A 26,937-nucleotide genomic window follows, 5' to 3' on the forward strand; every position below is an offset into this window, starting at 1 on the left:
TCAGGTCCCTACTTTTATCAATAAATGTTCCTTAGTATTTAGATCTGGTCTAAGGATAATAATGTAGCACTTGGGGAAGAAGATGCAACCCAACAGCCCAGCACCGGAGGCCAAGATGGAGAAGACCTGCACGGCCACCATGGACTTTCCGTTGGCACTCAGGTAGGTGGGCAGGAAGGAGATCCAGACACTGCAAAAGACCAGCATGCCGAAAGTGATCAGCTTGGCTTCATTGAAGGCCCCAGGCAGGTTTCTGACCAAGAAAGCTACTGTGAAGCATATGATAGCTAGGAAACCCATGTAGCTCAGGACAACATAAAACATGATGACAGAGCCTTCGTTGCATTGCAGGATGATCTCTCCAGGCTGGGAGTGCATGTCAGAGTCCGGGAATGGGGGAGAAACTCCCAGCCACATGGCACAGATGAAAATTTGGACAGCAGAACAAGAAAGGATAATAGAGTTGGCTAAGCTCTTCCCCAACCATCTTCTCATCCTGTGGCCTGGTTTTGAAGCCAGAAAGGCCAGCATCACTGTGATAGTTTTGGCCAACACAGAAGACACAGCTATTGAGAAGACAATGCTGAACATTGTTTGTCGGAGAAGACAGGTGGCATTTTTTGGTTGGCCAATGAAGAAAAAGGAGGACAAAAAGCAAAGCTGGAGGGAGACCAGGAGGATGAAGGAGAGATCCCGGTTGTTGGCTTTGACAATGGGAGTTTCTAGGTATTGAAGGAATATGATTAAAACAAGGCCTGTGATTAGGAACAAGAGTAGGGCAAATGACACAAGGATGATTCCCAGATGTTCTTCATATGACAGGAAGGTTATTCTTTTGGAGATACATTGGACTCTGTTCTTGGTTGGATATTGATCATCTGAGCACTTGGTGCATTTTTCAGTATCTGAAAAAACAAAGTAATATTTCTTTTATTGTCTTCCAAATTTCAAAAAAACCTTTGGATGAGATAGGATACTGAGGGACAGGAAAGTCTCACTAATGGTATATTCTTACACTCTAGCAAAAAAACAAACACTAATACATACAACCTATAAAAACAACAACAAAAATGAAATAAGATGAAACTATAGAAGCAAGAACAACAGAATAAAATTAAAAGAAGAAATATCTGGTGCCACAACCTCCCTTCTCTGAGAAAATCCATCAGATTCCTATCTTGCACTGAGCTTACCACAGCCCAAATGCCTGGGAGATGTAGCAAGTCTCCAGAGGTTTTGTTGGGGGCCAATTGAATGTTTTAGGGAACAGATCTGTTGCAATATTTTCAGGATCAGACTCAATAATATTAGTGAGAGTTAAAGTTTTAAATATACTTCCTTTTATTTACAATAGGCATTCTATATTCACTGAATATTCACAGATAGAAGCGAGGAAAAGGGTGTAGGTGGCTCCTTATATATACAATGGGTGGAGCTATAAGTGGGAGTGGTGAATTATGAATACATTAAGAAGTGAAGAATAAGTTAACCCCTGATACCCCATTCATATACTATTTACACATTAGAGAATAAGGCATTTACATCTGACAAATCCCCCTCTAAATGCCGATTCGTTATACAACACCAATTACATTCAGATTCAGGACAATACAAGACATACAATTTAGATGTTAAATATTTGTGTTGCTTAGAAGGTAAAGGCTTTGTCAATATGTCAGCTAATTGTTCTGAAGTATCACAATGCACTGCTTTAATAAATCCATCCTGAGATAATTGTCTTACATGTTTAAATTTTATATCTATATGCCTGGACCTTTGTCCAATGGCATCAGATCTAGATATTTCAATGGCTGCTTTATTGTCTTCATGCATAACAAAAGGCAAAGCAGGTTTTTTCCAAACATCTGAAATTAAATCATTAAACCATACAAGGTTATTTGCAGCTTTGGATAAACAAACATATTCCGCTTCTGTCATTGAAGTGGCTACTAGTTCTTGTTTACCAGTATACCAGTAAACTGGACAGTCATTTAAAAGAAAAATATAACCAGATGTACTTTTTCTGCATGATGTGTCTCCAGCCCAGTCCGCATCTGCATAACATGTAAGCTTTGGTTCTTTATTATTACTAGGTTCTAATACTAAGCAAAAATCCAGTGTACATTTCAGATATCTTAAAATTCTTTTAACAGCTTCCCAGTGATACATTGTTGGTTTGCTGACGTGTCTGGATAATAAATTGAGTGGTAAGGCGATATCTGGTCTAGTCCAATTAGATATATAAAGAAGTGAACCTATGATTGATCTATAAAACGTGTTATCCTTGAATTCAGGTGAAGATTCATCAGTATTTCTAAGAAAATCAGTTTGCATAGGAGTATCACAGGGTTTGGCATTGTTTAAATTGCATTTATTTAAAAGTTCTATAATCTTATCTCTCTGAGTAAGTTTGAATCCCCTTCTAGTCTTATTAATTTGAACACCGAGATATTTGTTCACTTTACCTAGAGATTTCAACGAGAAATGTTCATTTAACTTATTTACAAAAGTTTCTCTTCTCTCTTTGTGTTTTCCTATATATAAAATGTCATCTACATAAATCAACACAAATTCAGTGTAATCATCACCCTTTTTGACAAAGAAACAGTTATCAGCAGTGGTAGCGTTGAAATCCATGGTCTTAAGTACTTTTACTAAACAATCATACCATCTTTTACCAGATTGTTTTAATCCGTATAAACTCTTGTTCAACAGCCAAATTTCATTTTTGTTGGTGTATTGACTGTGAGGTGCTCTTACGTATATTTCCTTATCTAGTTTTGCGTGTAGATACGCAGTTTGTATGTCATATTGAAATACATCAAGGTTGAGTGCTGATGCTGCCACTAGAGCTGTTTTGACACTCTCTGTTCTTACAGTGGGGGAATACGTGTCAGTATAGTCCTCCGGATATTTCTGTGCGTAACCTTGTGCAACTAATCTAGCTTTATATAGAGTATTGCCTCCTTCTAAGTTCTTAATTTTATATATCCACCTGGTACCAATAATCGTTTTATCTTTAGGTGCAATTGCAGGTGTAAATACATTTAATCCTTGTAAACTTTCCATCTCTTTTTTCATAGCTAATTCCCATTTTTCTTTTTCTTCACGAGGGAGTTTTAACACTTCCTCATAAGTATTAGGCGTTATTGGCTCACCATCCATATGCATTATGTAATCTCTGTATTTATTTGGCATTTGATTTCTGTTGTTTCTAATGGCTCTTTCAGGTTTGCTATTGTTATCATGCAAATATCTTGCTTCCTTTTTTGTTAGTGTGTCTGTCTTTATTTTGTGTTGGCTATTTGTCCAAGTTTTGGTTTTGCTTTTATATTTGTTGATATTCTGTTTTTCTATGGTCCCTTCCTCATGAGATTTTGTATCTTTACATTTATTTGGAAATATTTCATTAAGATGTAATTTAGACCAGTTGGCCTGTTCATGGAACACAGGTGTTCTGGAAACTATAAATTTGTTATTATTATCAATGAATCTGTACCCTTTGGTGCCAGTTTCATATCCCATAAATCTGAGTCTTCTGGATACGTTTTCTCCCTTTCTTCTCAACTGTTTAGGTATGTGTACGTCTGCAGTGACTCCAAATATGTGCATGTGTGCTAATTTTGGTTTCCTATTATACATTACTTCATATGGTGTCTTATTTACAATACTGGACCAGGTTCTATTTTGTGTGTAATTTGAATAATGTAAGGCTTCTGACCAAAATTGTTTGCTTAAGCCAGCATCCTCCAATGTGCATCTAATCATGGTTTGTAATGTGGAATTCTTTCTCTCTGCAATCCCGTTCTGAAACGCAGAAAATGGACTAGACGTGTAATGTAGCATTCCTCTATCCTTTAACCATTGGGAGAATTCTTTAGACATGAATTCACATCCCCTATCTGTCATAATTTGTTTTATTCTGATATTGTGTTGTGTTTCTATGCGTTTGTAAAATTCCTTAAATTTTTGAAAGGTTTCATCTTTGTGTTTTAATGTATAAACAAACCCATAACGGCTATAATCGTCTACTATTGTCAGGAAGTAACGTTTTCTATAGGTGATTGATGGAGTTAATGGGCCAACTAAGTCCATGTGTACTAAGTCAAAAATTTTGTTAGTTGATCTAGTAGATTTTCTTGGTCTGGGACTAGTTTTTAGTTTTGTAGATTTACATACTGAGCATTCCAAATAGTTTTCAAAATTTTTTATTTTGACACCTTCTGCGTGTTCAGTCATTTTTTGTACTACAGGAAAACTGGCATGTCCTAACTTCCTATGTAAGATGTGAGCACACTCATCATGAATTGGTTTACCTATTTTTGGTTTTTTTTCATTGTGTGCATCTGCGTGATCATGAGATATTTTACATTCATCATTGTCACTGTTACTAATATTTTCATCATCTGCTTCAATACAATCTTCCATATTTGAATCAATGTTATGCAACCATTTTTCCTTTGTTATCAGATAAGGTAGGCCTCCTTTAATCATCACAGTGCCTATATTTATTTTATTCTTCTCCAAAGTCGCTTTTCCCTTTGAGAAAACTATATTAATGTCAGAATCTCTACTTAGTTTTATGGCACTTAGTATATTATGAGGTATTTCAGGTATTAACAATACCCCCTCTATTTTTCCTAGACCAGGCAGGGTTACATTCCCTCTACCTAATACTTGAACCTTTTCTTGGTTAGCTACCTTTATTACAAATTTATCTTCTGTAAATGAAGACAATATATTTTTGTTATTAGTGGTGTGATTAGTTGCTCCAGAATCAATAAGCCAATTATTGTTCTCATTTTGCTGTATTTTAGTGTTGTCTTGTTTATTTAATCCATTCAGTGAACCAGATTTTCTATCCTTTGAATTATCTCTGCCCCCTCTATTCTCTTTGTAATTTGGTGGGCTTCTATATCTATGTCTATCTATGGAAGACTGTCTATAATTGTATTTGTTCCTATATTCTGACCTATGTCTTTCCTTTGAAATTTTGGGACAATCTCTTCTATTGTGTTCCCTGGATCCACAATTGTGACATTTAAATGTTTCATTATATTTTTCTTGGAAAGCTACTTTCCTATAAGGTTTGTGTTCTGAGTGATTGCTAGAACGATTTCTTCTTGAATTGTCTTCTGCTATCAATTTATTGGATAGACTTTCTATGGATAAATATCCTAGATTGATAGTGTCTAAATGTGACATAAAACTGTCCCATGATGAATCAAGTGAGTTGATAATAACACTTTTCATTGTTTGGTCTGAAATTACCTCCCCCCTCAAATGCAGCTCAGCTCTTATTTTGTTTAAAGATATTAAATGCTCACTTATGGAAACCCCTGGTTTCACTCTAGATGAAAAGAAATCCTTAGACATTCTTGTGGTGGTAGCCACACTATCGCTGTGAAACAAATTAAACATGCATTGAATAATTTCTGAAACAGTCAGATTAGGTTTGATGCTATGATACATTGCAGGAGACACACTAGATATTATTAAGAAAAATGCTCTATGGTGTAAACAATCTATTTTTAAAGTCCAAGGTCTTTTTGGGGGACTAGTGATAAAAAATAGTAAATTTTCCTTCATAAAGACAACCTGGAGTTGTTGATACCATTCTTGCAAATTAATGCCATCAACCCTTAGTTTTGGGAAGTCACTGGGTAAATTTCCGACATTATTTTGTCCATTACTTACGACCTGGGGCAGTCCGTGGTCTCGCAAGTGTAGAAAATTGCAAAACGGCATGGGGATGCTCGTAACGAGTCTGCATGGTTCTCTTGCCAGTTCATGTCTTCCCGGACCGTCTGCGTAGTTTCGCGCATGCGCGTTGTCCATTTCTTCTTTGTAGTCGTCGTGGAAGGTTCTCTCCATTGCGGCTCGCTCGCTCTGCTCTGCTTCAGACGAGTCGGTCTCTGGTTCGACCTTGGGAGTTCTGACGACGGCGGCTGCTCTCCTTTTTCTTTTGGGAGCGTTGGCACTTGCTTCGGTCTGTGGTGTAGGGCGGAATCGACAAGGCTCTCTGGGTTCGGGCGTCGGCGCTTTCGAAGTCAGGATGGGAGCGGGCAGGTCTTGAGGTATCGGCTTGCTCGCTCGCTTCTTCGGTGACTCTTTGGTAATTTTTAGTTTTGGCCCAAATGCAGCAAAAAGTGTTTTCATTGCTGATTTTATTTGGGATTTTGTTGAGTCATCTTCACTTTCTGATTCTGATTCTTCTGAGGAGTTCGAATCTTCTTTTTCTTTTTCGTTGTCTGATAACGTTTTTCGCGCCAGAAATTTTGAATTGAGCATTTTGATTGGCTCTGCTTCGCTCACCTTGGAGGCCTGTTGAAACCAAGATGGCTGCCATTCAAAATTTCGCGCGGGATCACTGTTTTTCTTCTTCGTAATGACTTTTTCTGCAGTCATATCACTCACTATTTTTGGGTCTTTAGACTTCTCATTAGTGATGTTTTTCTCTCTCGCTGCTCCGCTGTTCTTCAGCATTTCTTGGAGGTTCGCGATGAGGCTTTCATCATTCTTCTGGCTTTTTAATAGTTTTAATATCTCTGACCTGAGTTCGTTATTCTCTATTTCGATTTCTTCCTGGTCATCATTTTCGTCTATTATTTCTTCGTCTTCAGTGGTGTATTCTTCGGATTCTCTCGAAATTGCGTTTGTGGATTCGTTGATTATTTCTTGTTCTGTTTCCATTTCTTTGCTGTAGGCCCTGGTGTTGGGCCTATCTTTCTTAGACATTTTTAAGTTTTTATTGAGTCAATTAACCATCCTCTGCTACCAGCTTGTTGCAATATTTTCAGGATCAGACTCAATAATATTAGTGAGAGTTAAAGTTTTAAATATACTTCCTTTTATTTACAATAGGCATTCTATATTCACTGAATATTCACAGATAGAAGCGAGGAAAAGGGTGTAGGTGGCTCCTTATATATACAATGGGTGGAGCTATAATTGGGAGTGGTGAATTATGAATACATTAAGAAGTGAAGAATAAGTTAACCCCTGATACCCCATTCATATACTATTTACACATTAGAGAATAAGGCATTTACATCTGACAAGATCTTTTGCACACCAATTATATCTGGTCTGGTGGAAAAAACAGATACCCTCAAGGAGAGGAAGCTCTGCAGATACCCTGGTTCTGTCTCATGTAGGGCTTTGAAGGTGAATTTAATTGCACTTGAAAAGAAACGGGGAGCCTGTGCAGCTTGCACAACAGGGGTGTACCATGGAAGAACATAAGGAAACACTGTTCATGCCATTGGATTCTGGACCATCTATAATTTCCAGATGTGTTTTAAAGAGCAACATGAGTGTAGAGTAGAAACACAGGAACAGAAAAATGACTGCAAAAAAAAAAAAAAGAGTGCTCCATCAAATCTGTCCTTTGAGGGTTTTTTTTTTTTAGTTTTTTTAGGTGTGTGTGTGTTTGTATTTATTCATTTATTCTTTTTTTGAGGGGGGTCATAGCTTTAGAGGAGGAAAACAAGAAAAAAAACTCTGCCTCCCAGCATCCATTTGGTATTCATCTGGCTAGCTTCCTTGCAGCAAACAGCCAACAACTTGGTCAGCTTCAGCATGTTATCGCAGCCTCAGCATGTGGCTCATCAAGGCTCTGCTCTGTTGCGCCTACCACCAGTCAACTGAGCTGAGCTGCTGCCGCTGCCAAGGAACACTGGAGCCTTCGCTGCCGAGTAGCTGATTGGCGGTTGGATCGGCTTCCCAGAATACTGCCAATCAGCTACCCTAGGCGGTGTGGATTGCCACCGCCACTTATTGCTGCCCATTCACCACTTCCCATTTTCTGTGGTGTGGCCCATTCACTGACAATCACAGCAGCCTGTTTGTCTACATCCATCAGCGAACGAGTGGCGGTGAACGGGCAGCAGTGAACGGGCAGTGGCAAACGGGCGGCAATAGGTGGTGGTGATGGTGGTGATCCCCACCACCTAGAACCTAGATAGGTGGTATTCCAGGATGCTTAGCCAACCGCCAATCAGCTGCTCGGCGGTGAAGGCTCCAGCATCAGCCACCTCCCCCCCACCACAATATTCACTCAAACCTGCACAGAGACTTCCAGCCACTTTTTTTTTGGGGGGGGGGAGTGTGTCTTATAGTGTGAAAAATACAGTATGTTTATCCCAATAATGTTTAAACTCAGTTACTGATGATTGACCCACCAATCATGCTCCCAATAAACTGCTCTAAAAATATGGAGCACAAGATAAAAGTTGTCTGACATGTAGAGTCTTTTTAGTAGGAAGTCCACAATTGCTTACTTCAGAGCAAGTGGTACAACCCAGGGGTGAAATGCTCCCAGTTCGGACCGGCTCGGGCGGGTAGGTAGCGATGGTGGTGGGCAGTTCGCATAACCAGTAGCAAAAATCCCTGCCCCTGCCCCCCATGCCCAGCTGAGCCATGCGATCATCAGAGCCTTTTTTTTCTTTTAAATGGCTCTGACGATCCAAGCTCTGACGATCCCAGCTGAGTTTCCTTATGATCAGGCAACTCAACGTCAGAGTCTTTTGAAAGCATTTTTTTACATGGTTTTACATGTAAAAAATGGATTTAAAAGTAAAAAAAAAAATTGGCCATGCCTACCCAGTCACATTAACCCCCACACACACCAAGCCACGCCCACAGAACCGGTAGTAACAAATTTTAGATTTCACCCCTGGTACAGTCCCTTCCATGAAAAGAAAAATCATTAACAACCCTGAAATTTAGAGTATCTCCAGACTATGAGGCCCTCTAGAAATCCCTTAAAATGTGATAGTTTCCAATAGTCCTGGGGATCCCTTAACAACAGAGTCCTGTGTGATGGTTGCATGGTAGGTAGCATCTTGATGGATTCCTCTCTTGCTTTCTTAGCATTTAATTCTCATTGTTTAAAATTTTAATTTGTGGTTTAATTGTGTGCCACCAAAAGTCCCTATGTCTGAAATACACAACCATATAAATAAATTTGAAAGGAAAGAGATCTTAAGGAAATTAATTCGTGAAGGAATTCAAGAAGAGGAACTGAATTTGTCACCTGCAAAATCTTTTTACTCTATAAAAAGGAGAAGGTGAAGCAATATATTTCTATACTCACTAGACTTGGCAACAAATTTAAAGAGAAAACGAATTCAACATTGGTATCAATGGATATTAAGTAGATTGGTCTTTTATTACTTCTCCTTTACCCCCCTCCTTTCTGTTTCTTTTAATCCCAATACTGTATATTAATGTAGTCTTTTTTTCCCTTTCAGAATCACATCTATATTTCTTTTTTGTTGGTGTTATAATTGTTTGTATCTCAATATTTAACAACAATGAAGATTGGAAAAATAAGAAAAGGTGGGAAGTAAATAGCTACTTGGTGATTTTATATTGAAACTTCTGTTTTGTTTTCATTGTTCTTTCAACTCAATTAGATATTTCAGTTTAGAAGGATTTATGATCTTCATACAGATTAACTGATTAAATGAATGATTGATTGATGTATGTTTGGACCTGTAATTTAAAGTCAGGTTAGGTGAGCAAAACCATTGATTTAAAATCATTCCTCAGGTTACAAAGGATTCAAATATTCCTAAGGAAGATAAATATGGAAAGACACGTCCAAACTGGTAAATAAAAGAGAGATTTCCTACCAATCCACAACATCCTTCTTCCTACCTCATCCATCCAAATCTTTTTCTTATCCCTCCCATTATGGAAGAAATTGGATACAATGAAAATAAGAACAAAACCATCAAATTTATATATGTCTTTAAGATGTATATTGATACAAGTGGTCTGGATGAACCCAGTAGGTTTCCTTATGGTGTCACCCACCTTCCTGAGTGGAGATGGTCCCCTCTGGACAAGGAAGGCAGTCGTAGCAGCAAAATGGCTCTCCTTCTCGAGCCTTCTTCACAAATCCAGGTTGACATTTTTCCACACATTTGGACTGAGGCAGAGACTGAGAAGAAAAAGTAGAAATGTGAAAGAAAATATGTTGAGACTCATCATCCATGTAAGATGGAGATAGATATGAACATTAGCCAAGTAGTCTCTGGGCTTCACATAGGCAAATATGAAATCTCTCAATACCTCCAAATGGTTAAAGGAGATACAATTGAAGGCAGATGCCTCATTTAGTTCCTCCTTTTTTCTTGGGGCATATCGGATTGCAAACAAAAGTATCTTTTTATTTACTAAAGTCTGGAGGGATGAAATAGTGAAAATATTTAAGCATCAAGTAACAACCAGAGGTTTCCACCTCACAGTGGAATTAACACATTCCTCTCTTCTTCATATAGGCATGATTTTAAAATAAGGTATCCACTCGTACTAAGTTGTGAAGTAAACTTTACTGTAAAAGATTTATTAAGTTTTTATTCCATTAGATTTATTAGAATAAAACTGTGATGAAGAAAGAAAATTCTGACCAGTGGGATCTGGAAAGTTTTTTTCCTGGAGTACATAAAACATTGCAAAACTGTTTATCTTTGAAAGCAGTCCAAAATTATCTTCCAGTTAAGAAAAAAAGGAAAATTACCTTACAAATAAGGACTGTCAACCTTAAAGATGTTCATATATACTAGTTTACTAGTTTCTAAATCTATAGTGAGATGAGATGGTCATAAGAACATGTCCCTCAAAAAGGGTGAGTCAGGCATATATGAGCCAGTGGTGGGTTTCACTTAACTTTGCTACCAGTTTGCATGTGCTGAGCATATTTGATGACCTCTGTGTGGGTGGGTGGAGCCTCCCACCACCACTGCTACAGATTCAGCCGAACCGGGGTGAACTGGTAGCAACCCACCATTGGTATGAGCCCTGTGTGAGAAAGGGATATCCAACACAAGTTCCTTTCTGTTGAAAGACTACAATCAAGTGACAAAAACCCACAGAGAAACACACACACTCATATTTATAATATTTATAATATTATAATATTATATTATAATAAATTATAATATTTATAGTATTTATTATTAGTTTGATTTGGTCCCTCTCAGTGTGTCCCTGTTAGGTAGCTACCACTCAAGATAAACAATTGCACTGAAGGGAATTTCAGATGAAGTACACTTTTACAAGCCAATGCCAAAATCTATGTAATATTTCCCTCAAAATTGTCCCTTATTGCTTCTCATATCAGGATGATGATGATGATGATGATGATGATGATGACTATTATTATTATTATTTTGCACCAAAGTCATGCTTCAGTACTTCAGTTTTCAAGCCATTATCATGAGCAGCAAATAAATGTACTGAATCAATGAATAAATAAGCTCACAGATCAGAACAGTCATTATAAGTTCATGAGAACAGAAAGCCTTGGACCTCCTTCCTCAATTCCACTATCCCAGCGGGGTTAAAGAGAGGCATGTATAACTATGGTCTCAGCTGATTAAAAGCATCACAGACTCTGGACCTGCAATTTTAGGAGACCCTGACTCCAACCAGGACATGATAAAGCTTATTTCCCAATTGAACCAATAATACTGCCATTCAATCTTGATTCCATTTCATCAGATTCAGCCCAAACCTGAATTCAACAGAATTGATTCATCTTTGATAATTGAAGACAAGGAACAAGTGTACCAGAAGGTATTTACATGAAAATCTTCAGCATATGAGGCCCTCTCTCACCTGTTTTATGGTGTTAAATTGCAGGAAGGATATTAAATGGCAATGATTTGTGTCCTAAATAATTATCACCCCAAATCTCATTTTGGATATAGCTGAATCAGTTTGAAGCAGTACTCAGCATTATAGCATCTGAAGGATATTTTGGTCAATAGAACTGAAGCCTCCCTATCTGTCTAAGAAAATTATCAATGTTTTACTCCACACATTCAATTCTCAGTGAAGGTTACCCACCTTCTTGACTAGGTTTAGTCCAATTGAAATGGGTCCTAATTATTTGGAAAAAAGAGAAAAGACATCAATATTTTCCCCACCTTGTTGAGCAACTTTAGCTGTGACAAAGCATCTTGGTTAAGTCTAAGTCTCTGCCTTTCAAAACTCCCCAATTCCTTGTCGATGGGATCGTCCTTGGGCAAAACCACCCTACTAAAGATCCGCAGATCTGCTGCTACCTCTCCATTTTGATCCAAGTACACTTTTAGCAGAGAATGATTGTACAATTCCTTCTTCTTTAGGAATGGATGAAACTACAATGGAAACATCCAGGAATTTTAAAAACAGAAATCTTGGTTTCTTATCTCTTACCTCTTTTTACATTTGAATCTTTCTTCTATGGTTTTTTTAACTTGTAAATATTGTGAGTTGGGAGAACAAGTGTTGCCACTATCTTCAAAACATAAGAACAAAGGTTCAGTAATAGTTGTCAATCATACAATATATTGTCAAAAAGTATAGTGGGAAGGTGTAATTGACAAAATATGTCAGTTATAATTTTATACGTTTTAGGAAAGGTCACATATCAGTTGAAGGAAATCCCAAAAATAACCGGAGTATTCATAAACTCCTTGAAAACAACAGGGAGATTACCAGAAATCAAAGATTTGTTAAGAAGAACCTTGCAAAGCCAAACTTCATTCAGGTAGAGCAGACAGGAAAAATGATCAGATGAATTAATTCCATTTTATTGTAAGACTACATTATCAGAATCTTGCAAGTGTGAAAGTAGAAATTTTTCATCACCTCATTTGATAGTTACAAAAAATTATCTCTGAATTTCTTTCTCTGACTGCTACACAGCTGCGGGTTGATTCCTTCCCTCCCCATCTTATCTGATCCTTCCCCCGATCTCTTTCTCTGGTCCACATTCCCACATATAATTAAAATTTCTTAATACATTGTGTTAAGGAATTCGCAGAGCAACCCTTGAGTAGCAAGGGTGTGCACATGAAAGCGATTGAGAGCACTTGTGAATAAACAGCCAACACACAGATACACTGAGTTGTGTTTACTTTTTAGAAAATAGTAATAAGGCACAGTCCAATAAACAATCCAGGTCATACACAGATAAAGCAGGAGATAGTAAAACAATAGCCCAGGGATATTCCGATAACAAAGTCTTCTTACCAGTCGTTGTAGTCATACACAATAAAGAGTTGCAAATAGTAGCAAACACAGCAAATAGCAGTAACAATCAGCAAAGAGCAATAATGATCAGCAGAGAGAAACAAACCATGTTTCAAGCTCCCTCTTAAGGACATTGGCTACAGAGCTAACCAATCAGGACACAGTATGATGCAATACAGCAATACAGTCTTAAAGCTATATTGAGGGTTTATATATTGCCAACCCAACAAGTTAGGTAATTATCATTTCCTAACACATTGTGTGAATATTGGGGGTACAAAATGTTTTTTAAAAAAGAATTAACAAAATGCTTCATGATGTGATGAATGGGGATGTAGTTAATTGACCATTGGATGGCATGATAACTAAGTGGATGCATCTTTAAAATTGTACTCAAATAAATTTTAATTTTATTGATAAAATTGGTGAGTTATGAAAAACAATTGAACCTTGGTTATTGATTCTTCTATATTTTCATTGATAAAGGAAGTAGATAAACTATGTCAGATTATTCATGAACTGGCAGAGACATGGTAACAAGGTCAGCCAATGAATAGGCATAGCAACTAAATCAGCCAATTGGGAGCTGAGACAGACTGGAGCCAGTGCATGTCTTAATCTGCAGCTTCTGAATCTGTGCAGAGAATTGAAACTGAAAGTAAGCAGTCCGTGTGTGCTTGTCTGCTCTGCTGAAATGAAACTAACTGTTCTCTCCTGCCTTGTTTTGTAACTGCTACTACGTTGAAAAAGAATCAACTATTAGTATTGTAAATATTTCATTTGTTATTACATATGTAAAGAAGTTAATGAATCCAGCTGAATCACTTATCTGTGTGTGCTTCTGGATTTGATTTTTGCTAGAAACTCTGATAAACTATGATTTTGGGCTGGAAAAATTATAATAATGCTTGAACAAAATTATTTTGATCTCCTTTAATAAAGTCCAAGCTTTCACAAAATAAAAGTATGGTAGAGAGAGGTGCTTAAGTAAAATTCAGTTGGAAACTAATTTTTAGCATTTAGGACTTGATACATGATTGTATCTTGGATAACAACAAATGAATGGCAGCCACAATCTATATCTTTCTTTAAGTTTTCATTTGTAGTTTTTCTCACATTATTCTGTATGTAGAGGGGTTACTGATTATAATAAAGTAGTAGTAATATTTTAATGATATGATAATAACCCTGTTATTAATTTGACGATAATGTCATTAATGATCCAGTGGAATCATATCAGGTCCTCTTGTAGGAAACATTTGTAGAAGACATTGCACAAAATATTCATCAGCTTTAGGCAAGGACAAAAAAGGCAAGGAAGAGCTCAAAGGAGCTGCTTTTAGCCTTGAGGAAAGACAACAAGGAGGAGAGCCATGTTGGTTTACAGGGAGCTTAAAATCAGAAGGAATCTGGGAACAATGTTTTGAATATACAAGTTCTTCTTGCAATAACTTAACAGATGTTGTACAGAAGCTTAAGATCTTAAACAACCAAGCTCAGACAGCACCAAAGACTCTGAAAAGGAATTTAGTTTGATGGACCCTTGTTGGGACCCCATACCTTCCATGGCTGCAGCTTTGAAGTTCCCAATCTTTCTTCTCCCTTCTTTCTTCTCCTCTTGACATTGGACATTGCAGCGTTTATGGCATGGGCCAGAATCTTAATGACACTATAAGTAATGACTCCATTTGTGAGCTGCATTCTGTTCTCTTTCTTTTGGGTATCCAGTGGTGTTTTTTGGGTGCATCTTCTCTGACCTTTGACAGAAAAGTTACTTTTTGAAAGAGAACATTGAAAATACTCATCTTGAAACTCAGGCTCTGCAAAGAAATAACGTTCATAGGCATTATCTTTTTCCCAATTCTCTTTCCACTGAAGAGGAAAGGTCCAAATACTATGGACGTATTTGAGACGGTTGTCCTTTGTCATTGAATACACTCCAATTACTGTCATGATCCAGACTTTCCCTTCAATGGGTCCTGGCAAACCTTCAAGTGCTGAATGGAAAGGAAGAATTCTAGGAAAAATGGGAACAAATTCTATGTAGTGAACAAAGACATTGACTTGTTTCCACTTGGAGAGGGCACCCCTGAGAGGTGCTGTATGTCCAGTTTCTGAGAATTGTTGTGATATAACAACACAAATTCTATTCTTGACAAGCATCGGAGTAAAAGTCCTCATGAAATTCTCCCCCTTCTCTGTGTCTGGAGCAAAGAGACCAATCAGGATCCATCCAAAATGGAGGAGTAGTTGAACAATTCCTGGGTACTGGAAACCACCTTTGGGGAGCATCGGATGGAAAAAAGGGAATTGACTTTTATCATTCAGAGCCTCTGAAGCAATTCTATTACTGAGCTGTGAAAAGCAATGAAGTGCTGGTTATATTTAGGGTCCTACCAACTTCCAATTTTTAGCTTTTAATGAATCCAACTTTTTTCTCATGCACATATCCTGTTTCCCCAAAAATAAGACCTAGCATGGTTTTTTTTACATATGTGCCTAATATAATCTCTGCCCCCAAAATAAGCCCTACTTAAATGCCCATGCAGACAGCTGGCCGCCCATTCTGTCTGGGCAAGCAGAAGAAGTGGGCCGGCGGCCTTGCAGAGTCATGCTGGATGGGGCTGCTGGAACTGATGATGTGAGGTGAGGCAGGTGTTGGGCATGAGTGGCCTGGCCTTTGGTCTAAATAAGCTCCTTTAATGTTGAGGGAGCCAAGATTTAGTCACAGAGAAAAATACCCCAGGTAAGAAAAGGTATGAACTTGCTCTATTGGCTCATCATCGAATAGCCCTATATGGCAATGATATCATTTTCCAAAGACCATAACCTTTGACTTTGGCTTATCAATAATCAGATAATTCTTATGAGAATAGGAGTCAAGTCTTCTTAACAGTATATGAAACCCAAATGTCATATGGGCAGTACCCTTGTCTTACCTTTTGGTAAGGATCAGTCCTACATCTTATGGCTCCATTGATCCTAAAACAGGGTACCCCAATCTATGGGTCACACCTACTAGTGTCGCTGTGAGAAGTTTGCAACCGGGATGCAGAAACAGCCAGCAAGTGCTAATGTTCATAGATGCATCCTCACTCGGCCTCTTGAATGGAACCATCCCCTCTGCTCCTCCACCCCACCCCAGTGTACAAAGCTAAAAATATTAGGGAACTCTGTCTTAAAACACACTCTCAAACAAATGAATGTAGAATATGGAATAATTGGGACAGAAGGGATCTTTAAGGTCTTCTGGTGCAGCCCTCTTCTCACATAGCAGATCATTTGTCATTCCAGACAAAATGAATGTCCAGCTCTTTTTGAAAACCTCCAGTAATGGAGCATGCACACCTTCATGAGGCAAGCTGTTCCACTGATTAATTTATTTTATTTTATTGATTGATTGATTGATTGATTTGTTTGTTTGTTTGTTTGTTTGTTTGTTTGTTTGTTTGTTTGTTTGTTTTATTTTATTTTATTTATATTCCGCCCTATCTCCGCAGGACTCAGGGTGGCTCATAACAATAAAATATCTAATAAAAGTGTGTTAAAATACATGTTAACCCCCCCAGTCCAGGCTGAACAACCATGTCTTTAAGTTGCGGCGGAAGGTGCGGAGGTCAGGGGCCAACTGGAGCCCCAGAGGAAGTTGGTTCCAGAGGGTGGGAGCACCCACTGAGAAAGCTCTGTCTCTAGGGGTCGCCAGTCGACACTGTCTAGTCGACGGCACCCTGAGTAGGCCCTCCCTGTGAGAATGCACCGGGTGATGGGGAGCTGTTGCTGGTTGCAGATGGTCCGACAAATATCCTGGACCTAAGCCATGTAGAGCTTTATATGTCATCACCAGCACCTTGAATTTCACCCGGAGGGCAACCGGCAACCAATGCAAGTCACGCAGGAGAGGTGTAACATGGGGGTATCGGGAACCACCTATCACGACCCGTGCGGCTGCATTCTGTACCAGCTGAAGCCTCCGGATGGTCCTCCAGGGCAGCCCTAGGTAGAGAGAGTTGCAATAGTCAATACGGGAGGTGACTATCGCATGAGTAACTGTGCGTAGGGCATCCCGGTCCAAATAAGGGCGCAACTGGCGCACAAGGCAGACCTGGGCAAACGCCCCCCGTGGTCACGGCTGTTAGATTTCATATTTTATATTATATATAATTTTTCTCACTGTCAGTGCTTGTAGAAAGGGCTTTGAAAAGGGTCAACATTCTGAGTTCCATTGTAAGGGCAGTCAGTTTCCTCCATAGTATTTCTTGGTTTACTGTGTCAAATGCTATAAAGACAGCAAACCATTATTATCTCTGATTGATACATTTTTATAGTTAATGGTTCAAGGCAATGCAATTACCAATAGTAAATCAAATCTGTTTAAAGACTGCTGGAGCTTCTACAAGGAATGTACTTTTCATCCACCTACCCTCAACTCTACTCAAGTGGAAGTTTGCATATAATTTAGTCAGAATAACTGTTAGAGAATGGGCCATGAATAATTAGGGTCCTTTTAATTCCCTTTTTTATACAGTATATATGAACTACAATTGCCATTTTTGACCCAAATAGGTATGGCAATTATTATTTATATGTGTAAATGAACCTGCCTATAGAGTTGGGATATTGATTGAATTGTAAATCTGGTAGAATTGTTCTTAACAAATTTAACAATGAATTTGAACATGAGCATTTTAGGGTAAAAAATAGGGTAAAAGGGTAAAAAAACGTTGACATTTTGACATATTTGTAACTCTTTTATAAAATGGTTAATTCATGTTTGAGATTATCATTACTTTGGCTAATATCATTTAGCTAATATTGGCTAATATTGAACATTGGGCGCTATCTAACAAAATGAAATTCAATGGTGAAAAAAGTAAGGTTCTACATTTAGGCAAGAAAAATAAAATGCACGGGTACAGTATATGGTACCTCGCTCAATAGTAGTAACTGTGAGAAGGATCTTGGAGTCCTAGTGGACAATTATTTAAATATGAGCCAGCAGTGTGCAGCAGCTGCCAAAAAATGCAACATAATTCTAGGCTGCATAAACAGAGGAATAGAATCAAGATCACATGAAGTGTTAATACCACTTTATAATGCCTTGGTAAGGCCACACTTGGAATACTGCATTCAGTTTTGGTGATCATGATGTAAAAAAGATGTGGAGACGCTAGAAAGAGTGCAGAGAAGAGCAACAAAGATGATTAGGGGACTGGAGGCTAAAAGATATGAAGAACGGTTGCAGAAACTGGATATGTCTAGTCTAATGTAAAGAAGGACTAGGGGAGACATGATAGCAATGTTCCAAGATCTCAGTGGTTGCCTCAAAGAAGAAGGAGTCAAGCTATTCTCCAAAACACCTGAGGGTAGGACAAGAAGCAATGGGTAGAAACTAATCAAGGAGAGAAGCAACTTAGACCTTAGGAGAAATTTCCTGACAGTTAGAACAATTAATCAGTGGAACCACTTGCCTCCAGAAGTTGTGAAAGCTCCAACACTGGAAGTTTTTAAGAAGATGTTGGGTAATCATTTGTCTGAAGTGGTGTAGGGTTTCCTGCCTAGGCATGGGGTTGGACTAGAAGACCTCCAAGGTCCCTTCCAACTCTGTTATTCTATTCTATTCTATTCTATTCTATTCTATTCTATTCTATTCTATTCTATTCTATTCCAAGATAACCGTGAAAGAAATGTCAGCTTTCTATGAGTGCTACACCTTCCTATTGTCCAGAAGAAACTTTGATTGAACACAGAACCTCACCTCACCTTCACACCCCACTCACTTTACCAGATAGAAAAACACAAACACAAACCTGGGCAACTTTGTAGGGACCGACTAATGTTGACATCTGGACAGAGATGTCTCTGTCAGCTCCATCAAGAATCACCAAAAGGTTGTCCTTCCTTCCACAGCTGTAGTTGGGAACATTGGCTTCTCCAGTAGAAAGCATACCTAGCAATGCCTCTGAAGTGCCGAGGGTGTTATCATAGTTGTCATAAATGTTGTAGCCAAGTGTGCAATTGCGCAGGAGCTGCTGATTTTTATTAACCACTTCAATATTGAAAATCATGCATAGTATTCTGTCCGTTTCATAATGTAAACTAGTGTAAAACAATGCTCATGTTAATATTAGCATCATTAATAGCAAAAATTATTTTTTCTCTGTTTAATCCTTTTTTTCTCCACAAACTAACTAACTCTTAAGCCAATATTGATCCAAAACCAGAGGTACATGATAGACTCCCATCACCCTTTAATATTTGTGAGTATGGGAAAGATAGCATGGAGATATTCCTCCAAGAGGATTAAAAATAAGACATAAACCACTATTTGTAGAAGTACTAACTTTCATCAGCCCAGTAAACAGGTTGCAAAATAATTCAGTCATTAAAGTAGAACAATCATAAAAGGAAGAAAATATTTGATATGTGACCCAGAAAAGCTATTCTAAAAACAAGTCATCTTCTATTCCTTTAAAAATCAGACATTGAATATCAATCAGTGGGTATAAAAATATGGAAATGAGCTGGGCAGGGGAGACTACAACAATCACTCTTTTCAACAAAACTCAGTATTCACACCATTAATTTAGGATTGGACAGGGAGAGGAAAATAATGTGGACTGCTTTCAGGTTTCCCCCCCTCATGTGTGGATCTGAGCCTCTCCCAGTAAATAAGACAAAAGAGAGAAGCCCTGGAAATCAAAACAATTCAAGAAATTAGTCAAGTCCTGCAATATAAAAGTAAGTAAAAGAAGAAGAAATAAAAAGAAGGTGTTAGAACTGCAAATGGAGGGAATGAAACTCCATCACAGTGAATGACTTACAATTGAATCTGACTAGAAGGAGCCATGTTGAAAGGTAAGGTTGAAAGTGTTATTTCTGATGGAGAGATGACTATACCAAGGAGAAGATCTCCTGGCGTATAATAGCTCCATGGCTTTTCTCCATCCTGGTGGTCCAAATTCAGTGGGCACTTCATTCTCAGCTTCCCAGAGACTGGCTGGGGCACCAGCAGCATCAGAAGCCGAAGCAAAAGCAGGAAGTCCATAATTCATGGGGCTGAATCAATCCTCTTGTTTCTAAAGAAGAATTAGAAGAATTCAAAACAATCTCAAAGGATGGAATATCCAGTGGCTTTCCTGATTCAAACAGAGACAAATCAAGATTCATCTGGAAGAGAGAGAAAGTACACTCAAGAGCACAGCTCCTGCCAGTCCCATAACTTGAGCCAGAAAGAGCATAATCCATGGTATTTATCCTTTTCTAATGCAAAATCCCTTCCATGTTGCTTCAGTCTGATGCTTACATCAAAGGCAGTCACTGGGAGAAAAAGGAGAAGAGGTCTCAAGGCCTGTAAGGGGATAATTAGAGTGAGAAGCAACTTGTCCTCTTGGGACCCTGAACTACTACCATCTAATGAGGGGTAGGTGGAAAAAAGCATGTTGGTGAAAAATCACAGCTACACCCCTTGGGGCACTGTCCTATGGTGGCCATAGTCCTTCTTGTTAGGACATGTCCAGAAAGTGATGCTGGAGCAAGATACTTCAACAGTCAGAAAAGTGATTTCTGCTCAAGTGGTCTCTTGCCTCCAGAGACTGCTAGTGAAGGCCACCCAGAGATATGGATTTCCACAGGAACAGGAAGCTCAAGTTCAAAGCCCAAGAGAGGGTATCAATAACCCTCACTCTCCACTCCATGTGGTCAGCTACCCAGGACTTCAAACCCATGTGGTCCATTTCACCATTAAACCATCCTTCCAGGCAGCCCCCATGTTTCCAGTGCCTTTCTCCCCACTTGGAACTGAACCCAGATGGACATTTCTTCCAACACTTGCTCCTTTGCTTTTCTCTATTCTTTGACTCTTCGCAGTCAAAGTAACTTACAGATTTTGATCCAACCTAGAACTAAGTAGAAATTTCCTGACGCTTAGAAGAATTAATCAGTGGAATGATTAACGTCTGTCTCCAGAAGTTATAGATGTTCCAATACTGGAAGTTTTTAAGAGACTGGACAACAAATTTGTCTGACATGGTAAATAGTAGGGTTTCCTGCTTGAGCCGGGGGTTAGACTAGAAGACCTCCAAGGTCCCTTCAACTCTGCTATTATTATTATTCTGTTTCAGGCATACAGTATATTTAGCAAATTGTTAAAAAGGTTGTTAGAGATTGGAGGGCAGAGGTGGGGAGTTTAGTTTTAGCAGCTAATTTGTGGACGGGGTACAAATTTGAAGATGGACAAATTTGTCTTCCCCAGCTTTTTGTGTTCTTTATTGAAGAAATTTGGGTTGGGGGGGGTTGCAGTTTCCCAACAGTCTGATGGTCAGGGTTGAAAGCTTCAAAAGCAGCCGCCATTTCTACAAGGACTTGTCAGGGTATTGAAAATGGTGACCACTTCCAGGAGGCAATGGGGATCAGGCCCAGTCACTACAGGGTCCTGTTGGGGCAAGAGCAAAGGAGGAGAGACTTCCAGCCAGAGGGGAAGATCTTACCAAACCACATCTGGAAGGATGCAGGAACCCCCCCCCCCAACACTTCTATACCACAAAGAGGGGCTTGGTGATGGGGCAAAATAGTCAAGAAGATGCTTCCACCCCTTGGAGAAAGCTCACATTTTGGGAAAGGAGATGGAAAAGGAGGGGCTCTCTTTGATGGTGGGTGACCCCAGTAGGTAAAAACACGACTTCATTTCCATTCAGCTCTTATTTTCCCCAGGGTGGCACACTTCGATGTGAAGGAAGACAGCCAGCCATGATCTTTAGTGGGAAAGAAAATTGAAAGTCCTTCTGAAGCTCTGGTTTGTCGTTGTGTGTTTCCAGGAAAGACTCCTGTCTGGGGGAAGCCATGCAGGACTTCTCTTCTCCAAAGGGGGATCCGGCATTGCTCAGGAGGAGAAGGCAAGGGGGGTCTCCCTGGAGGGACCCTCAGGGGCTCTGAGGAAGGGGAATCCCTCATAGCCCCTGAAGACCCTCCAGCTGGGCTCTCCTGGGCAGCCGCTGCTCCTACTTGCCCAAGAGCCTCCACTGGAGGAGAATCTCTTCAGGGCAGCCAATGGTGGGTTGTCCCCAGTTTGGACCGGTTCTATTGAACTGGAAGTAAAACCGGTGGGAGGCTCCACCCACTGACCCTGACGTCATCAGAAGCGATCTGTGAATGCATTGCAAACTGGTAGTAAAGGTAAGTAGAATTCACCCCTGAGGGCAGCTATTTCTAGGTGGGGGAGGGAAAACCCTTTCAGGACTTCAGCCTCCCCTCCCTCTGCAGTTCTGGGAGATATTGCCTCTTTCTCTTCACACTGAAAGCTTTTTAATTGTATCCTTATTTGAAACTCTCCCTCTTTTATCTTTGTTTCTCCAACCTCTTCTCCATGAGGCTGATTGGTGGCTGAGTTCCCAGGCAACCATTGTCTCTTCCCCTCTTGTTTGATTGGCTGCTGCTGGATTGCCATGATGAGAGGGACAGGCCAGGACAAGAGGCAGCCACTGAGGAGAGAGAGGGGCGTGGCTTTTGCCTTTCCTCAGAACTGGAGGAGTTGAAGGCAGAATCTTCTCTCTTTTAGGAAACTCTGCTCAGATGTAGCCCAGAGTAGGGAAAAATAAAAGAATATTTTTAAAAAATATATATTTTAAAAATGAAGGAAACATTCAAGACCTTGAGAGATGACACATAGATAAAAAATGTTTTCAAATACTGAGGATTTTAAAGAAATATTCAATACTTTCTTTGAGGATTGATGGATGATCAGTTAGGAAAATGCCAAGGAATATTGTTTTAATATGTGATTATTGTGGTGGGAATTGCCACAATAGAACTCCCCACCGGGGAGGAATGGCTTGTGAAATTGACAGAACTTTCTGAGATGAACAAACTGCCTACTTTGAACAGAGAATGGGCAACATCTACATGTACTGGTGACTGGAAACCCATTATGGATTTTTTTTTAAAAAAAATAAAGTTGTGACTTACGGTTTTCATATGGAGGAAAGTATGGATAAAAAGAGTCAAAATGTAACCTCGGGAAAAGAGACGTTAATATATAATTGTACTTATAACTGCTGTGAAGAATATTGGGAGGTATTTGTTGATATTTTTATTTGACAATTTAGACTATTTAACATTTCCTAAAGATTATTGCTTTTTCTCCTACCTATTTTTTGTAAACATTTGTCAAGCCATGCACTCAAAATTGGTAAGTAAGAAAAAGTCCAGGGATACAATAATTAAATCACAAATTAGTTTTTTTCTTTTAAATGGCTCTGAGGATCCAAGCTGAAATTGTCAGTTGGCGGGGGGGGGGGGCAAAGCGGCGGCAGTGGCAGGGAGTCCCGGAATTCCAAAGGACTTTTCCTGCGTGGCTTTTTCTGCTGCAGGCATCAGAGGCACAGGAGCAGTGGAGGGGCATCCCGGAAATCCCCGTGGCCAGGCCCGCTTGCTCCCAATAGAATCAGACCAGTTCAGAAAGTACCATGAAGGGAAAATACAAATATTTTTTTGCATTGTATTTGTATTTGCACCGGAGGCCAAGATGGAGAAGACCTGCACGGCCACCATGGACTTTCCTTTGGCACTCAGGTAGGTGGGCAGGAAGGAGATCCAGACACTGCAAAAGACCAGCATGCCGAAAGTGATCAGCTTGGCTTCATTGAAGGCCCCAGGCAGGTTTCTGACCAAGAAAGCTACTGTGAAGCATATGATAGCTAGGAAACCCATGTAGCTGAGGACAACATAAAACATGATGACAGAGCCTTCGTTGCATTGCAGGATGATTTCTCCAGGCTGGGAGTGCATGTCAGAGTCCAGGAATGGGGGAGAAACTCCCAGCCACATGGCACAGATGAAAATTTGGACAGCAGAACAAGAAAGGATAATGGAGTTGGCCAAGCTCTTCCCCAACCATCTTCTCATCCTGTGGCCTGGTTTTGAAGCCAGGAAGGCCAGCATCACTGTGATAGTTTTGGCCAACACAGAAGACACAGCTATTGAGAAGACAATGCTGAACATTGTTTGTCGGAGAAGACAGGTGCCTTTCCTTGGTTGGCCAATGAAGAAAAGGGAGGACAAAAAGCAAAGCTGGAGGGAGACCAAGAGGATGAAGGAGAGGTCCCGGTTGTTGGCTTTGACAATGGGAGTTTCTAGGTATTTAAGGAATATGATTAAAACAAGGCCTGTGATTAGGAACAAGAGTAGGGCAAATGACACAAGGATGATTCCCAGATGTTCTTCATATGACAGGAAGGTTATTCTTTTGGGGATACATTGGACTCTGTTCTTGGTTGGATATTGATCATCTGGGCACTTGGTGCATTTTTCAGTATCTGAAAAAACAAAGGAACAAAGGAAAATCTCATTAATGGTATATTCTTACACTCTAGCATTTCCCACTGCCCGTTCGCTGCTGCCCGTTTGCAACTATCCATTCGCCACAGCTCAATCGCCACTGCCTGTTCACTGCTGCTCGTTTGCTAATGGCTGTCGATGAACAGGCTGCAGTGATTGGCAGCGAACGGGCCACAGAAAATGGGCAGTGGCGAATGGGTGGCAGCGATTGGTGGCAGCGAATGGGCAGCGGTGAATGGGCAGCAATAAGTGGCGGTGGCAATCCACACTGCCTAGAATAGCTGATTGGCGGTATTCCGGAAGGTTGATCCAACCACCAATCAGCTACTCGGCAGCGAAGGCTCCAGTGTTCCCTGGCAGCAGCAGCAGCTCAGCTCAGTTGACCGGTGGTAGGTGCAACAGAGGAGAGCCCCGATGAGCCTCGTGCTGAAACTGCGATAACATGCTGAAGCTGACCAAGCTGTTGGCTGTTTGCTGCAAGGAAGCTAGCCAGATGAATACCAGATGGATGCTGGGAGGCAGAGGCAGAGTTTTTTTCTTGTTTTCCTCCTCTAAAGCTATGACAAAAAAAAAGAATGAATGAATGAATGAATGAATGAATGAATGAATGAATGAATGAATAGCATAGCATACTTTATTGCGGTCATAGACCAAAAAGACCAAAATGTCCAAGACACAAAGCTGGCACATGACCAGACTAAAGAGCAAAACGGCAGCAAGAACAGTGGTGGAAACCACTCCGTCAAACTCACAGTAAAATTGTACATAGGGAGAAAATACTATATTGCAATTTGAATAAATGATTAAATAAATACATGAATGAATAAATATATAAATGAATGAATGAATGAATGAATGAATAAATAAATAAATAAATAAATAAATACCCCCCCCCAAAAAAAAAATAGTCCTCAAAGGGCAGATTTGATGGAGCACTCTTTCTTTTTTGCAGTCAGTTTTCTGTTCCTGGGTTTCTATCCTATACTCACGTTGCTCTTTAAAACCCATCTGGAATTTATAGATGGTCCAGAATCCAATGGCATGAACAGTTTTTCCTTATGTTCTTCCATGGTACACCCCTATTGTGCAAGCTGCACAGGCTCCCCGTTTCTTTTCAAGTGCAATTAAATTCACCTTCAAAACCCTCCATGAGGCAGAACTAGGTTATCTGCAGAGCTTCCTCTCCTTGAGGGTATCTGTTTGTCCCACCAGACCAGATATCATTGGTGTGCAAATGATCTGTTCCCTAAAGCATTCAATTGGCCCCCAACAAAACCTCTGGAGACTTGCTACATCTCCCAGGCATTTGGGCTGTGCTAAGCTCAGTGCAAGATAGGAATCTGATGGATTTTCTCAAAGAAGGGAGGTTGTGGCACTAGATATTTCTTCTTTTAATTTTATTCTGTTGTTCTTGTTTCTATAGTTTCATTTTATTTCATTTTTGTTGTTGTTTTTATAGGTTGTATGTATTTTTTTGTTTTTGCTAGAGTGTAAGAATATACCATTAGTGAGACTTTCCTGTCCCTCAGTATCCTATCTCATCCAAAGGTTTTCTTGAAATTTGAAAGACAATAAAAGAAATATTACTTTGTTTTTTCAGATACTGAAAAATGCACCAAGTGCCCAGATGATCAATATCCAACCAAGAACAGAGTCCAATGTATCCCCAAAAGAATAACCTTCCTGTCATATGAAGAACATCTGGGAATCATCCTTGTGTCATTTGCCCTATTCTTGTTCCTAATCACAGGCCTTGTTTTAATCATATTCCTTAAATACCTAGAAACTCCCATTGTCAAAGCCAACAACCGGGACCTCTCCTTCATCCTCCTGGTCTCTCTCCAGCTTTGCTTTTTGTCCTCCCTTTTCTTCATTGGCCAACCAAGGAAAGGCACCTGTCTTCTCCGACAAACAATGTTCAGCATTGTCTTCTCAATAGCTGTGTCTTCTGTGTTGGCCAAAACTATCACAGTGATGCTGGCCTTCCTGGCTTCAAAACCAGGCCACAGGATGAGAAGATGGTTGGGGAAGAGCTTGGCCAACTCCATTATCCTTTCTTGTTCTGCTGGCCAGATTTTCATCTGTGCCATGTGGCTGGGAGTTTCTCCCCCATTCCTGGACTCTGACATGCACTCCCAGCCTGGAGAGATCATCCTGCAATGCAACGAAGGCTCTGTCATCATGTTTTATGTTGTCCTGAGCTACATGGGTTTCCTAGCTATCATATGCTTCACAGTAGCTTTCTTGGCCAGAAACCTGCCTGGGGCCTTCAATGAAGCCAAGCTGATCACTTTCAGCATGCTGGTCTTTTGCAGTGTCTGGATCTCCTTCCTGCCCACCTACCTGAGTGCCAAAGGAAAGTCCATGGTGGCCGTGCAGGTCTTCTCCATCTTGGCCTCCGGTGCTGGGCTGTTGGGTTGCATCTTCTTCCCCAAGTGCTACATTATCATCCTTAGACCAGATCTAAATACTAAGGAACATTTAATGATAAAAGTAGGGACTTGATAATGAAATTATTTCTTACTCTCACAGCTCATCATTGGTTATTGTTTGCCATTGTTGTTGGTTTGTATGCTT

At 39.8% G+C, this 26,937-nt stretch overlaps 1 pseudogene; it reads right to left on the minus strand.

Moving 5' to 3' along the window:
• Window positions 1-26,750, minus strand: LOC139309794 (vomeronasal type-2 receptor 26-like; annotated as a pseudogene).
• Window positions 26,751-26,937: the final 187 nt, after the last annotated feature.

The sequence above is a fragment of the Pituophis catenifer genome, unplaced genomic scaffold, assembly GCF_029215685.1.
Source record: "Pituophis catenifer annectens isolate HBS135680 unplaced genomic scaffold, rPitCat1.0.hap2 SCAF_2, whole genome shotgun sequence".
Taxonomy (NCBI): domain Eukaryota; kingdom Metazoa; phylum Chordata; class Lepidosauria; order Squamata; family Colubridae; genus Pituophis; species Pituophis catenifer.